Source organism: Gallus gallus, chromosome 5 (assembly GCF_016699485.2).
Source record: "Gallus gallus isolate bGalGal1 chromosome 5, bGalGal1.mat.broiler.GRCg7b, whole genome shotgun sequence".
Lineage (NCBI taxonomy): Eukaryota > Metazoa > Chordata > Aves > Galliformes > Phasianidae > Gallus > Gallus gallus.
Genome location: NC_052536.1, coordinates 48,785,769 through 48,794,395, shown reverse-complemented (window position 1 = coordinate 48,794,395; position 8,627 = coordinate 48,785,769).

Genomic DNA, 8,627 nt, shown 5'->3' with positions numbered 1-8,627 from the left:
CTCATTCCTACATTTTGCACCCAAGTTTTCTATGCCATCTCTGCTGACCATATTCTTTTAGTGATGTTTGACCCTTACCGTTAGCTAATAACTGGCAGATAACCTTAGCTGATGTAAACCATCACAGCTTTTGGTGTCAGAATAGTGCTGGTGTTGTTTCCAGCTAAGGTTCTTCCAGGATGTAGTTAGAGATAGACCTTTAAAATGCAGCATTTCTTTGACTATTATAAACTTCTTTTAAAAGAATTCGACAGGCATTACTTAAAAGTACCACCATGCTCATGAAATAGGTATGCTTAGGCCAAATTAACACTAATAATGCACCATAATATTAAAGGCGTTACAATATTAAAAGTGTTACGTTTCCATTATAAGGAATATTCCCCCTTGTTTAACTCTACTGTAACTGTGTTTCCTACATGCAGACGATCCCAGTCATTGTGATAACACATACCTATTCTTCTCAAGATGCCGGAGAGATATTGCAACAAGGACTTGGTTGTTGGCATGACCTCAGTCTCTTTACAACAGTGTATTCGGAGGTGGCATTTTAAGCAGTTTTGTCCTATTATTCAAGAAACTGGGCATTGTTTTGCTATCTCCTCTACATCATCAAGGATGTCTTCCCATCCTCTCTCTCTGCCAGTGCATCGCTCCAGCTTTATGGCTGTGAAGAAAACCTAAGAAATCTAAAGCAGAAGCAGTAGTGCATTTGAAAGCAGCCTAGGTAACACCTCCAAGAGGTACAAACTGGGCCACATCTTGCATATGTTCAGTACTGGTGATTTAAGTGTTGACATTGTCATGGTGACAATTAAAAAGCAAGAAGAGGAGGATCTTGGGTCTGAGTGACTTAATGTGAATATTTTGGAGCTACTAGTCACCTCCAGAGCCACTCAAGCTTAGGCTCAGCAAGCTTCATTGGTATGATCCTATTTTAGGGGGAACCAAGCTGAAAGAGCAGACATACTGAGAAAAGAGGAAGGAGTTCTGTATTGAGAAGTCCTGTTTTCAGACAGCAGTGTCCTATCTGGGCAACCGATACAGATGTTGCTTAACAAATTGGCACCACCATAACTTTGTCCATTTCGTCTTTGATAAGAGAAGATCGAATTTGAGCATGAGCTAATAAGGGGCAGTGATGTAGACATCGCCATTTAATGAACTGCTTTTGAAGAAGTTTGGACTTTGTCAGATTTCTAAGCTATAAACAACCTGAGAAGGATTTTATACAGTACTTTTCTCCTTTTGGTGTGTAAAAATGATTTTCTTTATTTAGTGCATGTTGCTTTATTTTTCCATTGGGAAAGCAAGCTGTAATCTGTTAAATATCTACATTCAAGTATCCTAAAATGACCTGATATGATGAATAGTATTACAGACTGTATTGAACAGGTGCTTCTCTTCCTAGTAGTACTGTAGAAATTGAGAAAGTTCTTACTGAAAAGTTCTGGAACTAACTTTTCTCTTATGGAGAGCTTTCTAGTACAGAATTAAGGTTGTTTAAGTGTATTTCCTTGCAATGAACATTCTAAAAATAATAAAAGATGATAAATAAGATGACATTTATAGTCAATGCAGAGCTCATTGCCATCATATTCCATGACCACAGCCCTCTCTTATACAGACATTCAATTTAACAATACATTGCCTTTGATTCACAGCTCTGAATAGCTGAAAAATCCTATTGTAATGCTTGCCCTTGGCCCCCAGAAACTTGCCATTCGCTTGAATTACATACAATGAGTAGGCACTTGAAGCAGTGTACATCTGTACATGTCAGTAATGTTTGCGTAAGGTTTAATTTAGCACCGTATATTATATTGCATCCTTCACTTTCTGGGAAAGGTGATGTGAGGAAATCGTTTTGCTAAGCGTAGACTACAAAAGCCGCTACTTGCAGTATATGGGTTGAATATCCAATTTCTTAATTCTAGATGGATTTTTGCTGTTCAAGGCTTGAACAGTGCAATGCTGGAGATCAGTCTGCACATTTGTGTCCCAAAATACATGAGAGGGACAGTATTAAAGTGTTTACTAGCAGTTTTCTGTCAGTCCAGATGCTGTGAGCTGGGGTTGGGGTAACCCCCTTGCACATAAATAACATAGAGAAGTCATCTGAACACAGTATTTTTCTCACTATATATATTTAAAGAGGGCAAATTCTTAATTTACCTCCTGCTCCGACTGAACTACATACAACTGTCCTATTGTTGTCTTTGTACAGATAATGCTACAAACATGTTAAGTGAAATGCACTATATTTGCTCTGCAGGCCTATTTGATCTCATCCAACCTGGTGTCGTACCTGAGCATCAAAATGCCAGGCAAAACTGTAAGAAATCTGAGTGCTCAGGGTATGGCTGGGGCAAATTTTCAAAGCCTCGGTGAGAGAGAATATGCTTTTCAAAAGACCAGTGGGAGTCCTGGTCCAAGGTGGTGTGGTTTAATTGTGGTGTTTTTATGAATAGTGCATCAGAAGCTGCAGAAAACAACGTGAAGCGCTTGCTCCTCTTTCCATTTGTGTTGCTGCACTTCCTTAAAGTTACTGGCATCACTTTTAACTTTTGCCACAGCATCTCAGACTTCATAATTTTTCCAAAGTAGTGTTCTTCCAGACTGCACCAGAATAAGCATGGGTAGATGTGCATCTACTTATGGACCACCGGAGACCAGTCTTCACCCAGATGTAATTGCAGAACTCATCAAAGACAGTGCCATTAATAGCCACAGATCTATAGTTGATGAGTGTCTTATGTGCTTGTCCAAAACGATCTCACTAAGACTATCAATGAACTCTACTCAATAACCACAAATTCATAACAAATTTTGACTATTATTAATATGGTACAATACAAATGATTGTGTTAGCAGTGCAGTTGTTGTTTAAAAACAGCAGTATCACTTATGGAAGAACATTTTCTATTTTCCTAGAAAAATTTTCACACATTACTGTTCATTTAAAGCAAAACAGAAATGAATAGCCACCCAGGCTTTGTCATCTGAATGCTTAGTATGTCTGTTGTGCATCTATGTTTTTATTTTGATTTCTTCACTGTGTGTGTTTCTTGTAGAACTTTGTCCCCATTAATGTCCTTAATGCCCTGAATGCCCTGAAATGTGTTTTTATTATCTTTTTTTAAAATATAACTCCAAAAGAGAGATGAGATTTTTCTCAGCATGCCAAATCTGGGGTGGTGTACAATGTCTTCACTTTTCATATAATTAAATTGACACCATCGACAAATGCTGCCTTAAAGCCTTTATTGAAAATCATAGTTTGTAACTGCAGTATGACTTTTTTCCTGATCTGGATTTACGTATGCATAATGGACAACTAATGACTATTATGATCTCATTACAGATTGATTACTGTATGTCTCTTGTTTTGCATCCCGTGATTCGCTTGAAGAGCTTAATTAAATGAATCAGAGTGTAAGCACAAATTCACAGCAACAATTGCAATTCCCCATAGATAATTTTCTTTGGCTTCTCTTTCTGGGATTTCCAGGAAAGTTCCCAGAAGCTGTTTCACAGAAAAGAGGGATTTCTCTTTTAAAACTTTTTTTAGTGTTATACAAATTTGAGCCCAGAAGAGTTTAATTTTTTGAGGAAAAACCGTGAATGCTACATGTGTGTGTGTCTCTGTAGTAACAAAGTCATCAGAATAAATTGAACTTAAGTTGAATCTCATTTGATTTCTGTGGTTGGCTTTGGAAACATTTGGTAGTTATTTTCCATTGAAATTTTCAAATGCTTGGGGCAGCAATATGTTTAAGTGCTTCTCCTGTTATTTCTGCTCTGCAATCTCAAATTTAAACTCATTCTCCTTTTATTTCTTCTTCTATTTGCTCTGTATTATATGTACTTCCCTTTCATGCACCAAAAATTAATGCTGTGTTTGCAGTTACTGGTGGTCTTGATCTTGGTGTGCATGTATGTGTGTTGAAAGAGTACAATATAGAACCCTCTAAAGAGCATTGCTCATCGATTTTGAGAAAGAGAGAAGGGATTCTAATTTATATTCATGTTGTTGGAATAAAAAATTCTCCATTCAGGAATGTGGCTGTGTTTTTTCAAAATGACTTGTAAGGCTTAGATGATTCCATTTATGGGTGGCTAAACTGGGACATTTATAAGAAATAAGTTTTTAGAGAAGAATGTTCAACATGACAGAAATTATACTAGGGAGCCTTGGCCCCAGAGAACCTGCAGAACTCTCAAATGAGTACAATGCATTTATTGGTCTCTCTTGTTCTCTAGGTGTATGATTCTGTATTAGGTGTTAAAATAACTTGATTCCTACCTCAGTCTACAGTCTGATGACAGGCACCCAAGAGATGAGGCACACAGAATGAGTGCAAAGGGACTATTGTTTATTGTTATTATTATTTTGCTTATTAACACTGAGAATAGCTAAAGACGTGCAGAAAGATGTAAACTTCCTCTGAGCGCATACCAGACTGAGAAGTCAGCCTGAGTCCAAAGCCAGATCACTGGGTCAGCATGCCATAATTTCAGCAGGAAACGTTACCTTAAGCAAAGTAACAGCTAAAGGGACCCACACAACTTTTAATGTGCCAGTTCTGGGTTGTTTCTTTCCATCTTGGATAACTGAGAGAGTGGCTCTGAATTCTGATGGCATTTGCATACGTGGATTTGTTTTTGTGAGTATCAAAGGACGTGCTTTGGAGTCCTTGGGTCAGTGGAGATGTATCAGCCATCTCTGAGGAAGTTTGTGTCAGAGCCCAAGGCTTCTGATGGCATTTTTTGAGGTTGATAAACCTAAGAGATCCATATACAGATTTCATATAGCAAATACAGAGCAAGAAAGAGATCCTTCTTCCAGAACTTTAATCTGAACTGGGAAGAAGCTTATATGGAAACGTTCATCCAGCCCAACCGCTTGCCAAGGCAAGATTATATCCTGCAGGCTATTTTCTAGCATTTGCCAGTCTAGCTATAAAAGCACCAAGCAAATAGGATCCATTACTGGGGAGCATCTGGGAGATTGTTCCGTTGTTTAAAAGATGTCATGCCAGTACATTGTCTTCTGAAATTATGTGGGTTTTTTCCTTCTCTTATCTTAATTATCCCTTCTTATTGGTGATGTTATGAGATACCAAATGAAAACCTTGCATTCTGAAAGTCAGTATAATGTTGGCTATTGCAATTCACCTTTGTGTCTTTGAGCTGACCAGCCTGGAGTGTCACTGGTCTGATGTAAAAGAAAGGGTTGTGTGGCTGCATGAGAATAACTGTTTAATGTCACCAAGGAACCAATGAAAATGATGGTTATACAACTCCTCTTGCCCTCTTAGTGTATCTGCCGTGCTCCTTCCCAATAAGCCAGAACCTCCATGCCATCACAGTTTTCTCTGTTCTTCAGATAGTGTTCGCCAGCAGCTACAGCTATGTGAGTAAGTAGTGAGCCCTAGCAGTATGGAGTGAGTGAAAAAAAAGCTGAAGAGCCACAGGGTTGGTGCTGTGGGCTCAATATCCTCAATTATGTGCTGCTTTATGTCTTTTTCTTTTTCTTTTTTTCTTTTTTTTTTTTTTTTGAGTAGTTCCGAGTTGGCAAAAAACAAAACCAAACAAAACCCTGGATACCTCTAGTGGTTGATTCCATTTTCTCTGAAAGTCTGTGAGCCTAAGACTGCTTCATTGCATTGTGTGCACCAGAACAGAATAAGATGATCTGGAGACTTTCGTATTTTTGAAAACAAACAAACAAACAAAAAAAAAAACAGCAATTTTATAAGAATTTGGGAATAAGATAAATATAGTTGTTCCCGTGTAGAGACACAGGAAAGGATTTGGTAGTTTATGACATCCCTTCAAGGCAAGTTTCCTCCGATTCCAAAGTGCACCATCTTATCTGTTATGGAGTGATGACCTTTGTAGTAACAGCTCGAAAGAGCTTTGTTTTCTTGACGTGTGACACTGCTATCCTTCATGCAATGTTTGTGGTTCCTTTCAGCACTGCATCTCCTTACGTTTCTTCCATCTGTTGAATGTGTGTCTCATGTTCTTCTGCATATCAATTTCAGTTTTTCCAGATTGAACTTTTTGTCTGTTCTCCTGCTGTTTACTATGACTCTTATCCTCTTCTCTTAGTTTAGTTACATCAGGGAGATTCACTGATGTCAATTTACTCTCACGGATACTGGAAGTTTTTATTAGCATTGAATTAAAATGGTGTCCATAGATTTCACCAAATAATCTACATTGCAAGTAGTAATTCACTGTTAGTCAGATTTTAAGACATATAACCAGTTCTCTTCAGGTCACTTAAATTCAGCTTCAGATGAGATAAAAAAGCAAATGCTCTGTTGAACTAATGGCATGTTATTGTTTCCTGTCATAATTTCTAATTTGCAGAAAACTGCAAATTGACAAAATTGGAGCCATTCTCTTCCCCATGCTGTATATTATTGTGAATTATTAAATTTCTCAAAACAAAACTGCTACCCAAAAAATTCAGATTTTACAGCTAAAACCCAAGCAAGTCCTACTCCTAAGCCTCAGATCCCTCAAAAAATGACCTCAAGAAAGTGAGCCCATTTTTGCCAATTCAAATGGATGTTAAGCACCTTAACTCACTGAAGTTCATTTTAGACCGTTTCCATAATGTTTGGTTGAAATATGCATTTCCTGTTGTAGTTTTTGAAGACCCCAGTGCCTCAGGAGGAGGGATGTTTTCAGTGGATGGTACAGGTGCCCAGCCTCATGGCTAGTGCTTAAAGCAGTTGCTGGGAAAAGGAAGAAATGAACTCAAACTTAGCCTGCGAGAGTGCTTTAAAATCCAAGTCACTGCCATTGACTCCCACTCAAAGGGTAAAAGATTTAGACCTCTGCATCCACTTCACATGTGTGCTTTTGTGCTTCCTGATGGCATTAGAGTTAGAAAAATATATATTTTTATTTCTCAAATATTTCTATTTCACTAGGATAACTAATGTTCAGAAACATTCTTGATGTCCAAATTTATCTGAATACTCCTATTCATCTCTGATTCTGAATTTAGCAATGTTAAAAAGGAAAAATAAAGGGGAAATGATTTGGTACAAACATCAGTTTTGGAATGAAAACATTTTCAGCTATGAGGCTCCGATAGTTCTGCAGTTAGCAAATACTTCAATTGACACTGTTGTCAAACCAAGGACATAAAACTGAGAGTGTGATATGTTATCTTTTGCCAATTACGTAAGTTCATGATGCATAAGTTATTGCAAAAAATAAGGTCATGACTCCTAAACCAGCTCCTTTTGAAGTTGTAGTTCATTTTAAAACCTCCTGCATATTTGTATATTTTAGTTGGTTAACTCTTAACTGAATTTATGTAAGTGCTTATGAAAAAGAAATATTATATGATATTAAAGAAAAAAGCAGAACCTTGCACTGTCTGCAGGAATACCAACTTGCTGATTTTGATACCAGCTGCTTATAGAGAGTCTGTTATCTAAAATACAGTTTTTAATTTCTAATCCTTATGAAAAATCTGTTTGAAAATAAATGTATTTGACAACCAAAAATAAACATTTAACTTACTATGGAATGTTATTTACCAAGTAGGTAAACTGATTAGGACTCAACCTCCGCAGTTCTTACCTTCTGTATTTTCTTTTGTGGTAATCTTATTCTAATCACTGAATTTATCTGATTACCTTCACTTATCTTTCGGTATGACTATTTATGACTAAATGCGATAAGTCATCATTTGACTAACGCCAGCAAAACTGAGAAGAGTACCAGAGGAACAAATCACTCCAGTCAGAGCTGGAACAGTGAGAGTCTTCTTTACATCTGAGCCAGAGGTTTTAGAAACTTTAAGAATCTAGCAATTATGATGCTGAAGAATCTTAATGCCTTCAACCTAATGCAGTGGATTTATTGGAGGATTTTGTAACTGTAGGAACTGTTTTTCACTTCAAGAAAAAAAAAAAAAAGTTTGACTTTTACATAATATCTCTTTTCAAAACTTGATGGAAGCATGATCTGTGGAGAAGATTTGGCAAAACCTTCCCTAGAACATCTAGTATTCCTTCTTCTGCCTCATTCTGGTCAAGGATGGAAAAATGTGTGTTCTGTAGCTTACTGAATGATTTTACCACAAGTCTTTGGGCTTTTCTTTCTGAGTTTTTGGGATCCCCTTAGGAACTTCTGTTGCTCTGCAACTTACCAAGTTTATACAAATAGTTACCTACCCACTGGTCTGGAGAAAGACCAATGCAACAGTCCAATGGGCAGTCTAAGTTCAAGTCCTTGTTCCAATTAATGTTTAATTATTTATACAAAGTGAAACAGGTCCAACAGGAGAGAGTGAGGAAGCTGTTGTTCAGAATACGTGACAATTTGGCGGCCAGAATGCTTGCCTGAGATGCAGGATTCTGATATTCAGACATCTTGCAGGACAGAAGCTTGAAATCTGGATTCCTGTGTCATCAGTGTCTTGATAACGGGTGGTTATCTGGGAGGGGTGAGAGTTTTCCTGCTCTTCGATACATTTCAAGTCTCACCGTGGGTATGAGAACCTTTCCTAGGTAAGAACTTTGTGAGAACTGGTAAGTAGTTCCAGAAAGTTCTGGTCTCTACAGAATATAATTTATTAGTGAAAAAATGGAAGC